We start from the raw sequence: 12,697 nt of genomic DNA, 5'->3' as shown, positions 1-12,697 counted from the left end.
ATAGTCAAGTGGATTGAAGGAGAGTTGCATTTTTTATGGATTGTTTGCACAACTTTTTGTTGAACTCAGTTCGTTTTAAACCCAATGTGGGACAGTAGGGTTATCAGGGTGGATGGGAGTCGATTTTCTGCTTCTGGTGAAACTACAGAGCTGGCATAAAAACACACATCCACACACACAGGGATGTTCCCATAGCCTTTCCGAATGGTTAAGCAATATCTTTCACTCTCTCCGTCGCTCTAATTCAGTCCCTTTTCTTCTCTTGTGTGCAAATCGTTCTCACTTCCTCTCAGCTTAAATGTGTTCCCATCTTTCCCATTTTGTCACATCACATCCACTCTAAGCTTTACTCATATTTTTCATAACCTTGTGTGTCTACATCTTACAAAAAAAAGAGAGGAAATCATATTTTCGAACCCGTCAAAGGCATATTTCCCTTTCAACAATGAGATGACTTCTAAAATGTAAAAAAAAAAAAAAACAAATCTAGAGATTATGTGCAAAGTTTCCACATGAAATCAGAAATAGTGTTAAGAAAAACATAATCATGAACTTATTGTAAGCCACCAGCTCCATCTAATGAGCCCATTCTCCCCAGCAGAACAACCAATTAGGGCTTTCTCATTAGCGGGTTTGAACAGAGCTGCTACTGTTCTGCACATCCTGAGAGTCTGGGAGTGAACATGGCACTGATGGTTACAGATCAATGATACACACAGCGAGGCGCCTGACAACAGCTCCACCTTAAACATTTTTTTATTACAGGAAGTATACATGGTGAGTTTTAAGATATTTTTATTCTAATCATTTTAAAATTGCACAAGTCGATTTTTTTTTTTTTTGCAGCTTGACTATATCCACATGTAGCTCTGTGTTTAAAAAGAAATCCAATCCGATCGTTAATTACCAAGTTGATGGGTCTTGTGAATTTACTTGCACTCGCTACAAACCGGAGCTGCACGATATACCAAACCACAATCGTCACAGCATTATCAATGTGTGCAATCAGACAGGAGTGCTTCGATGCATTAGTGGGTAAGCTTTATATTTCACTGCACTTGATGCCCATATCGGATGTAGATTTGAGCCACCAGGATGCTAAAGCTTTTGGGAAATTGTGGGGACATTGTGAGGATGGAAAATAAAAAATACATTTAAAAAAGTCTAATGAAAGTTGTTGGTTGGTCACAACTGATATCATCATTGTAATATTCAGCAATAAATATATCATGTTATTTTTTTTTTCTATAATTATGTTGCACTAGTAGCAAATGGTGTTTTTATTTGGTTAGCCTTTTATTTCTTCTCAACGACAGGAAATCTAGCTCAAATTTGGTAAAGTATTACAGGTAAAAGGGACAAATCAATTATGCCAAAATTAATACAAATATATGCTTTAGAAAACATTTTAAAAAATAATGAGATTAGCAGCTTGTTTGTCCAAAAACAAAATAAAAAACATTTGCAATTATCTAATTGGACAGTATGGCCATGAACATGGAGGAGGCACTCCAAACCTGATCAATATCTCCACAAGTGTCTCTAATGGGTTTTCTGTAACAAAACAGATTACTGAACCACTAATAAGGAAGCTAGTAGGTGGTTTTTCAAAGCCCCGCCCCTCCAGACTACAACCATAAACATCTATAGCACAGCTCTTAGCGAGCTGATGTTGTTGTTAGCTGTTCTCTGACTGAAATCCCGTCCATAAACAGCAACGACTGTTGCACATGACAGCCATAAAAGTACAGCTCAAAACCAAGACGGATCCTCTCTTCAATGATAATCCAGCTGCCTCTCAATCAGATACCAGGGAACAAAGATAATCACTTTATAACACACTAATGGAGCTTTTCCTGGGTGGGTTGTGCTGATCAAAGTGAAGAGGAGTTCACAAGACAAACTGAAACCCATAATTAGAGCTAGATATAAGGGTTACCTTTAATGCCAAATGGAACAGCCTGGGGTCCTGGTATTAGTCTGTTAAGTTAAATTGCCTGTGTAGGACATCTTTTAAAAACATTTAATCCGAATAACAAAGAACACGATAGACATATCTAAAACCCATCAGCACTGATTAGACACTGTGTCATTTTCTCTTAATCTCGTCACGTTTTCACACCATTTAACATTAAAATTCAAACATAAATGTAAAGTATGGTGTACTTGCTTTCATTTAAAAACAGGTATCCCTGATGCAGTTCTGATAATGTAATATATGATGTCATTATGTCTATCATTATGCCAAAGTAAGTTATGCATTTTTCTTTTTTACTGTTTTTCCGTATCTGCTCAACACCATTATCTTCAAAAAGGTTTTGAACACATTTCTTTAAATTTCTACATGACTCTGCATAAATACATACAATAAGCAGAAATTGACTTTCACTAAATCGTAATACAACAGAATAGATGAAAGTTTTAGGGATGTGAAACCTCAAAATGTCAAATTCAGGTTACGATATGAATGGAGGTTTTGGTTATTTTCTATCTCAGTGCAGTACAGTACAGTGCAGACATTTTTACAGTAGACATGAGAAGGTGGGAACGACCACTGTAGCAGTTGATTACTTGATTGATCGAAGGATTACTTGAATATGCGATAAATGAAATATTCAATAGGTCTAACACAAACCTACAAGTCAGCACAATCTCAGATCATTGTCTGCCAGTCTGCTGGCCTGTTTGCTTGTCAGTTTAAACCAGATGAGCCCTTTGCCATCTGTCAAAGTTTGTCTAAAATATTATGATACAGACACAACAAAAACATCCTGCATATAAAAATTTAGGAACTGCCCAGCTTATAAAACTGTGGATGCCTTACCAAACCATTAAAGGGAAAAATTATGCAAAACTATATATTAGTGTCCCACCCATGCACGCTTGTAAACCCTTTACCAACAGAAAAGCTCATCTATATCACACTAAAACGATTACAATGTTTTTTTTAAATCACTTGACCAATTTTAAGTTGTGAGAAAACACAACAAATAAAAACAAAATACCCTGCGGAGTAGCTCAGTAGCGTGGTGTTTAAACAACAAGGCATTTACTACTTTGTTTTGTCAGCGGCAGGAAACTGCTACGTGTGTTGTCCCACAAAAAAAAAAAAAAGCCGGATGTTTGAACAGCCTCTGAACGCATCACTTTTAAAATGACCTACCGTTAAAATTGACATGTTCAATCAACCATTTACCTGTAGAGCAAGAGAGTTTGTTCACGTTGAAAGAAAAACACAAACGTGTAAACATGAGAGTGTAGCTAAATTAACCTGAGCTGAAAAAGGAAAAATAAAGAAAAACATGCCCGCGAGGTCTTTTACGCTGGCAACGTAAATCACATCCGAATGAGAAGCAGCGGGAAGCGGGGGGAGTAAGGTGATGATAACAGGGATAACATGGAAGAAGGCAGGCGCCATGAAGCGCCTTAAATCGAAGGTAAGAATTCATTTCCTTCATAACAGAGACCACCACTGAATAACGGTGTTTCTTTGACCGCTATATCTACGAAAAAAAGTAGGTATTCAAGGAAGATAAGCACATGTAACCTCAGTATGTAAAGCATAAAGACCAGAAAATGATGCAGATCCACACAGCCATGAAGCAAGCCGATATGTCGCTGATATCTCCATCACGTGACTTTAAAGGAGGTGAAAAATCAGCCCATACCTGTTTAAAGCTCCAAAGATAAGTGTGTTGCGGATTTTCCCAAACGTGGACTCGCGCTCGGTTCTGCTCCAAAAAAATAATGCACGTCCCAGTACCTCAGCCTCCCAAAAATCTCAACTACACTCCACTCACACCGACGGTCTGGCAGGAGCTCAAAGGAGACGTGTCCATCATCATAAAGTCCCGCCTACTACAGTGAAAAAACACCTTTTACCCCGTTCTCATTGGCTCAGAGGAAATACTGTATTAGAGTATGACATTTGATTGGTCGCTTTGGTTGCCAGTTTAAAATGGAGGGATGTACGATTTAAATAAGCTAAGCGTCGGTGTGACACCACAGCTCCCCCTAGAGGCTAGATCCTGCAACTTTAAAAAAAATGTTTTTCTAGCATCTAACATTTATTTCAAAGCAGGACTCTTAATAAAGAGGATACAATTAATTTTTTAAAAAATGCATTTATTACATATTTCAAATTTATTATATTATTATATGTATAAATACATTTATTATGGAATGTATTTATATTAATATTTTAAATAATTTATGTAAGGTGTTAAATTATGGATTTGAATGGCCATCAATGTAAATTGAAATTGTGTAGATTTTTATGGTGATTAGATAGTGGTGTTCAGTTTTCAAACTTGTAAGCACTCCAGGTAGAGAAATGCAAAAAGCGGCAAACATCTTGCTGGAAACACTTTCAACCTGCACCGCTTACTTTTTTCTCTTGTCCTCTGGAGGGAGGTTATCTAGCATCTGGGCCACATTATCCAGCTTGTGTAAAAGTTTCTTTCCTCAAGCCAACAGGGTATTAAATGCTCCTTAAAAGCTTCTCCCATAACTCCAGACAGAAGCTGAATGAATGAATACACTAAATACACACTGCACTACTCATTTCTGTCTTCTTCTCTGTACTGTTTTTGTGTGTGTGTGTGTGTGTGTGTGTGTGACCTTATACAATGTCAAAATAATCCAGGAGGCATGAATACTTTGGCAACACACAAGAATATGTGACGTTTTATAATGGCTGCTATAAACACCCTTAATAAAAGGTGTATGAGGCAGAAAGGTGTATGAAGTGATTTTTATTAGAAAAAACAAAACAAAGAAGGATTTTCATTAATTTTATGAAGAAGATATGGATCTGTTATCGTATTTTCGATGTGAATTATCCCTTCATTTTTCAGACTCATAAATAAAATGCATGGGCAGATCATTGCATAACAGCTCCTGTCCATTGCAACTGTGGGCAAACACCATTACATATACAAGCACACCACATGCCTGTTAAAGAAGCTCAGGTAATTGGCTTAAAGTGTAAGGAACCATGCAGATTTTACATCTACATAAGAGGAGTAAACAACCACACAGGGACACCGGTCGTCTGTAGTAGAAGGAAATGAATGAGCAAAATCCTTGCTGAATAAATCTGATGGAAAACAGGCAGGACTCCTAATGAAGAGGAGTGGAGTGTGTTTCCTCAGACTCACCATTTAATGATGCAGCATGGATCCAAAGCAGGCCAAGTGGGAGCATGCGCACAAACACACAGAGAGAGAGGGAGAGGGAGAGAGAAAGTACATGAGAGCATATTTAGCACAGATGCTGCTTTAAAGCCTAGTCTCCCCCAACACCACCACCTTCACATCAGCATGTTTGTTTAATGAGCTGCATCTGCTAAGGCTACTCGTCTTAGCGCTCTCTTGTCAAGCGAAAACCACGTACGTCAATGGGGATTGACTCAAAACGCAATGTCATCCAGTTATGTTCACAATGTATGGCTATTTATATATAAATATAAAAAAAGAGATTGTAAACCGGTCACTGAAAGAGTGGCAAATCTGCTCTCTAATGCATAAGCAAACTGACAGGTTTCAGCATATCTATGCTGGAAATTATTCAAAGAGCCCAAGCAGAGACACCTACACACAGCTTTTAACGCACACAAATTATACAATGTTAAGAAATTGACCTTTTTGGGTAATCAGGTCTTTGACAAAAACGCCTTAGAGGACTTTTGTAGGGTAGTTAAGACACAATAAATATGACAATTAACATAGAAATCAGAAAAAATATACCTGATATGTTATAGCCCCATCCTTCAAGAAGAGCGTCCCCAATGAGATTAAAACAGTCATGAATCTGCAGCTAATCAGCTTGCTGCGATCTATGGTTCTGAAATGCTTTTTCCTTGCTGCCGCTCCTCGGCTGTCCAACCACAACCTCTCTCCTCTCACTGACGGGCTTACAGAGCAGCTCCCCACCCTGTGCAGACCAGTTTTACTCCTACTGCAGAGCCCATCACACCGGGATATCCATGTCCTCGCTATAAACAAACAGGTTATGCTATGATCTTTTAGCCAAGAGGCTTCAATGAAGCAAAAACAAAATAATAGCAGAATAAGAAGGGAACAAGCAGTTCAGTTTCCCATGCAGGCACGAGATCAAGGCAGTTCAGATTCTCCGGAGGATTAGTGTCAGGTCCTTCTGAGGAGAATTACTCCGACAGAGCCATCTGGACAGAAAACACTGCCTACGAGAATAGTTATTGTCCAGCCATGATTGTGAGTTTATCTGAGATCCAATTAGCCACTCTTTCCATAACCCCCCCCCCAAAAAAAGAAAATCTAATTAAATCCAACCCTGGTATTTAAACAAGATCTGCATTTTGCATCCAAGTGTTTATAACAGTCTGTTGACTTTGGAGGCGAGCTTTAACGCAGTAAGATCAAACACTTTCTCTAAGTAAACTGTCCCTCACAAGTCCTCCATTTAAACCAATCAGCTTTAATTACTCAATCCAGCAACTTCAACGGATGAAACCGGCTGAATTCATAAGATTAGGAAACTGTTTAATTCACTCAAAAGTTTATGACACCATTAAACCGTCATATAAAACCTTTCATAGCTAAAAGATCAGTGGCTCCCAAAACTGGACTGGGACAATGTCTTATAAGTCAGCAAGTGGATGATCTTGAAAAAAAAAATCTAATTCAATCCAAAAATATTTGTTTATAGTGTATTTGTTTAACTAATGGTTCTTGCATGACGTAAAAAAAAAAGAAAGTCATTAAGTGATTCATCTTTTAGAACAAAATTTCAAAAAGATTGTGATGCACTTCAACATTGAATGATTTGCTCTGAATGCAGATATGGGCAAGTTTAGATGCGTAGTTATTTTTGTAGCCATTTATTTTTGGTTATACAGAGCAAACCTCCCATTTTCAGCAGATAAACAACAGCAACTGCAAGGGTTTGCAGTCAAGTTCTATAGATGGCGTTATTTCACAACGTTAGACCCGAAGGCCATGCATCATGCACCGCCACCTGTCCTAAGAGCACCTCAGTCAGTCGAACACACACATCTGGGCGTCTTTTACCTGGAAATCCGACGACAACCAACTGGAACGGCTCGAGTCGGTATTTCCTCGAACGAAGCCCGCTTCTTTTGCTCTCTTTATCTCTGGTGAACAAATACAAAGACGCTGAACAAATATTTCCCAGCAGTTCACACCTCTTTGCTTGATGTAATGTCAATCGCCGGTGCCCTCTGGCTTCCTCTTGCACTTCTTTGTATGTGTGAGTGGTAACTCTAAACCCAAGGATCAGGTGTCACACAAGGAGGAGAAGAAGAACCAGATGAGCACAGAGATAAAAACACAGATAGACAGAGATTAAAAACATGTAGGTATGTATCAAACAGGAGCAACAGGGGGAGGAAGGGGTAAAAAGAAGTTATTTACAAAAGGGTATCTTTTGTGTTTTGTTTCTCATGAGCACATAGCATGGGAGACGACACTGAAATATCAAATATTAGTCTAATCTGAAACATCCTTAGAACCCTGCCTGGGCATGCCTAATTCATGGTGTTGGGTTTTTGTGTTTGTGTGTGAGCTTGTTACGTCTTGCCCCGGCTCTGTTTTAAGAACGGTTAGCCAGAAACCTAACCTCATGAAATGCCATCCCTTTAAACAAGTCTTTCGGACACACACGCCGTGTTTATTTATGTGTTTGTCAACAATCTAGAACAATGCAGCCACAAAGAATTGGACAGTGTTTTAAAACGGGGGTTTTAAAGAGTTGTGAGTTGTGTTTCCTAAATTGATCGAATTGAATAACGAATTGAAACATACTAATTTTGGAGAAACAAGTTCTCCAGAGTGTTGGAGAATTCAATTCAGTTTATTTATGTAGGACCGAATCACAACATGTCATCTTGAGGCACTTTTCAAAAAGAAAGCTGTTTCAGTTCAATTTTCAACATTCTAACTAAGTGATATTATTTATCAAAACGGTACATTAAGTTCAGTTCATTATTCAAATTAGTTTAAAAAAGTACTCTCTCTAAGGAAAGCATTCACACTTCCTGGAGGACCACATAGCAACAGATAATCACTTTTGTTGTGTCGCTGACTTTAAAGTGATTCCTCATTCCTAGCATGAATGTAGTTACAGTGGGGAGGAAAAGAAAAACCCCTTAACAGGAAGAAGCATCTAACAGAACCAAAACCTGGCTCAGTACAAGCAGCCACCCACTGGGAGTGTGAGAAGACAGAGAAGACACACAAAAAGAAACAGATGTAGGAGTACTTTTTATGTTCATGAAGAGTAAAAAGATAATACTAGGAGATGGAGAAGGTTTGGTAATTGGCCTTGTCTTTTCCCAGACACTGTATCTCACTCTGGGACTGCAAGAGGGTTGACTTACTATTCAGAAACAGCCTCTGCATCTTGGTTGCCCAGCAGGCTCAGCTTCTTTTGCTTCTTCTGCTTCTGGGTCAAACATGTATCTGTTACCAGCCATTCTCAAGTTTATAAAGTGTAAACATTGAGATGCACTTATTTCCATAATAGTGATGTAGCCCTAAAAATGTATTCTTAAATGAGCTCAAAATAGACAGAACTGGCTGGGCGACATCTCATAATCTGAAAATTATTTTTTTTGTAAAAAAAAATAATAATAATGAACACATTTTGTATGGCCCACATAGCTACACTAACTGATTAAAGGAAACATATTACCCTAAAATGGGTGATTGAGGAACAGTCTTTGAAAACAACAACAGGTTTTCATCATATTGTTTTATGACCTCAATTATAGACACTGGCGATTTTAAGAGTTATGTCAAAGCAAACTCCAATATTTCTGCAGTACCTCACATCCAGAGATTAGGAAACAGTTATAATAATCATGACAGAGTAATTATTATTATTTTTTCATGAATCCAAGCCTCTGAATTCTGCATTTCAGCCAACAGTTTGTATTTTCACGCCTTTGCTGCTGTATTTAGAACACCAACAGAGCATCAAGCAACATATATGAACCAATTTGGATGAACAGATATACCTAATAGCTTTTCATCATGATTGATAAGCTTCAGCTAAAGCTAGTAGGGTGAAACAATGGTGTCTTCAATCTAATAGCAGCTCTCTTTGGCTTGCAAATTCTCTACAAATACTGCATGGCAACACTGTGGCAAGTCTTTTATTGATATATTTACATATGATAGTATTTAAGTTGGTTTCATAAGTCAACCATTAAGGTTTGATTTTTGTACAGTGTAGTTTTAAGTCCATAAAATTTCTTTAACTTTAGACAAATTGATATCTCCTGACAACATGCAGTATATACAAAAGCCACTAGGGGGCAAAAGCCCATTCTTCCATTACCAGAGTTTCATTTGATTTCAGGAAAGATGGAGTCCTTTTTTATATGCTGTTAAATAACTTGATAGAGAGTGAAAAAAAAATGTTTTTCTTATCCTCTTTTCTTGAAAACTGAAAAAAATAGGGTTATTCTGTATGTTCATCAAACTTGAGTCTCTATGTTCTACATTTAGGTAAATATAATTCAACCTGTCATAGGTAGTATTCTTCTTCTTCTTCTTCTTCTTCTTCTTCTTCTTCTTCTTCTTCTTCTTCTTCTTCTTCTTCTTCTTCTTCTTCTTCTTCTTCTTCTTCTTCTTATTATTATTATTATTATTATTATTATTATTATTATTATTATTATTATCATCATCATCAGAAGTGTCTTACTAATGCGATTTAAGTTCCAAATTCTGCAAGAAAAATCGTCTACATCCAAGTTTTTAGTGTTGATACGGCAGACAAAATAGATTCTTAGATTTTCTCTTTTAGTCAAGTCCTGATGAAGCATCAGTGTTGTCTGAGACGGTGATGATCAACCAGGAAGCTCTAATCAACACTTCTGAACTTGGCTGACCCAAATGGAGAAGTCTAAAGTTTCCTGGGGAAAGTTTTTATGGTCCTATACTAGCCAAATGGACATACGTTTATTTGGCTACTATGCTGAATGCTTAAAGAAAGGTTTTCCGCAGTCAAGCATGGCAATGGCAACATCATGCTGAGGGCCTGTGTCACTGCCAGATCTAGTGATGCATTGAAAAAAGTAGATTGAATAATAAAGAAGACTTCCTCAAATTTTGAGGAGAACTTCCTCAAAATTTTGCAGCAGCTAGATGGTCAAAATTAGGACAATTTGTTCCAGCAGGACTTTTGACCAGGACTAAAGTTCTGAGGTTTCATACATTTAAATTTTTACGTGTTTCCATCCTCAGACCGACAATTAAACACATTTATTTATCGGGGGGAAAAACTGAAGCAAAATCTAAATTCTCTGCACGTGATCTGCTTTCTGACTTGGTGAAATGTCCCCCTGCTGCTTCATTGCTCTTTGTGGACAGCAAATTCATTTTACTGTGGCTGCAACCCTGACAACATTCAAATCAACATTTTTCAGCACTAAACTCTTAGTTAATCTCAGTACTTGTCATTGTTAACATGATTTATCAATTGAATCTATTAACTCCTTAAAAAATAGACAGAAAATAATTACACATGGGGAGTCAGACAGGTAATTTGAGAAAATAACTTTGAAGAATTAAGTTGTAAATGACATTCGGCTAATTATGAAAACAAATAGTTGATACCTGAAGTTTACATGCACCAAATAGAAAGTCACATACAACTCTTTTTCTCATTGTCTGAAGTTAAATCAGTCCAAACTTCTCTTGTTTTATGTTAGTTAGAATTAGCAAAATTATTTAATTATTGATGTCTTCAGAATCAAAAGTTTACATAAAGTATGATTGCTTTAAATTATTTGGGGAAGCCCAGATGATGATACCAGTTTTTGCAAACTTCTTATGCGACACATTTGAGTTAATTGGAGTCACACCTGCGATTGTATTTTAAGGTTACACCTGAAACTCACTGCTTTCTGTTTTGATGCCATAGGAAAGGAATGGGGAAGCAACAGGGCCTGGCAATAACTCAAAGTTGGAGACAAAATCAAAGAGCCGAGTCAGTAGAAGTTGAGGCAAGTAGAAGTCGCCTGCTTTCTGAAGCGCTGTAGCTGGAGCCTTCCCAACACATGTGACCTTGAGATTAGCTCAAGGACAGCCTGCACAAAGCCCCATTAAACTGTGTTTTCCTGGTCTGTTCAAGCCTTAATGCCACACAAAGCATTGGTAAGTGTGCTGCCATTGGAGTCTGCTTCCCTAATTCTCAGGATTGCTAAATCGTAACTTCTGTAATCCAGTCTGTGTTCGACATTTGCCAGAAGAACATCCTTGTTAGATGGCATTCTGTTTGTTTTTCAGAAGTGGGGATTCACCTTTAAGAACTTTTGGAAGGATCTTTTAATGCTTCCGCATGCCAAGACATGTTGGACAATTTATACTTCTGTCTTTTTGTGAACAGATTTATGATGGTCTCTTCCTGACTGAGTTCTCAACCCATCTTCAAAGTTTCGGATTTCTTCTTTTGTTGTTTAATCGGGTCTGCATCGCAGGATGTCTTCTGACAGGGTTATTTAAGCAGTGAGAAGCTACTCACTGCATCAGTGGGGTTAACGAACTTATTACTAGCTGAAACATAGTCAGACATACAGTAATTATCTATCAGGAGGCTATAGTTTATTTATGTTTTATGGAAAAAGTGAACAGCAGTGCTATAACGAAAATCAAGTCACACAACAAAGACACTCATTGAATTTGGAGAAAAAAACCAAATGAGTTTCCAGACTAAAACTATTTGACATTGGTTAATGTCACTAAATGTGTTTGAATTTCTGAGCAGTGAAGCTCAAAGTGAAATCTGAGTTGTCTATTACTCAGGGTGGTTGCTTAGGGCGTCAACTGCTGGAGGGTGTGCTTCGTTTCCTTAAAAAAAGAAAAGTATAAGAGCGATAACCAGTCTGTGTCTGTTGGTCCTTAATCTGATGAACCTCCTGCCAAAGGCAGTTTTTTTTAAATGTAACCTTTCTACCAATTTCTGCCACAATCAGCTTATTCAAGTAAGTATATAACAAAAGGTTTATACTCTTCAGGTGGCGTCTTATAATGATATTTTCAAGCTCTATCTGAGAGTAAATGCTACACTTATTAGAAAGTTTTTAAGATTTAGTAAATGTAGCTAATATTCGAAGGGACTTTCCGTTGTTGTTACAAAATAAAGTTAGCTTGTAATATGTAGCTTCTGACAGAACTGTTTCACTATTGGTGTTTCCCACCTGAAGGAGCCACAAACTGATAGAGCAGTTTTGACTTACTTACTTGGTGAATAGTTGGTGGATTTTATTTCCTGTGTGGACAGACCAAGAAGAGGAGGTAAAATAAATAAATTATTGCTTTTGAAAAAAATCCTGAGATCTATTATTTTTAAATATTTTTTCCCCGACAGCTTAAAAATGGATTATTTCAATATCTAATGTATGTGGACTTGTTTGTAAACAGAATATAAACCTTTGTTTATATTTTCTTGCAGAGTAAAATTTGTCATTTGATCCTTTTACATGGAAACAAGGAAAACATGGGAACAGTGTATCCCTGTTTTGCATGATTAAAAAAAAACAATAGGCTAATGATGAAGCTTTTCTCTTGCTCTCTAATCTGTTATGTTAAATATTATATATAGACTTTTTTGTCACATTCCTAGCGTTGGGATGAAATAGTAATAAGAAGTTTGTTTTTTTTGACGTCATTTAAATATTCTCAAGAAAATAGTT

At 37.3% G+C, this 12,697-nt stretch overlaps 1 protein-coding gene across 18 annotated transcripts in view; it reads right to left on the bottom strand.

The window, feature by feature from the left end:
- The window catches only part of epb41l2 (erythrocyte membrane protein band 4.1 like 2), a 50,881-nt gene extending 47,053 nt beyond the window's left edge, over positions 1-3,828 (bottom strand). For all 18 annotated transcript variants that reach the window (XM_081602547.1, XM_081602555.1, XM_081602563.1 and 15 more), the window contains exon 1: positions 3,669-3,828. The gene's annotated coding sequence lies outside the window, so the exon portion shown is untranslated. The remainder of the gene's footprint in view (positions 1-3,668) is intronic.
- Between the last annotated feature and the right edge of the window lie 8,869 nt (positions 3,829-12,697).

Source organism: Poecilia reticulata, chromosome 21, assembly GCF_904066995.2.
Source record: "Poecilia reticulata chromosome 21, P_reticulata-male-v2, whole genome shotgun sequence".
NCBI lineage: Eukaryota > Metazoa > Chordata > Actinopteri > Cyprinodontiformes > Poeciliidae > Poecilia > Poecilia reticulata.
This window is presented reverse-complemented; position numbering and strand designations above follow the sequence as displayed.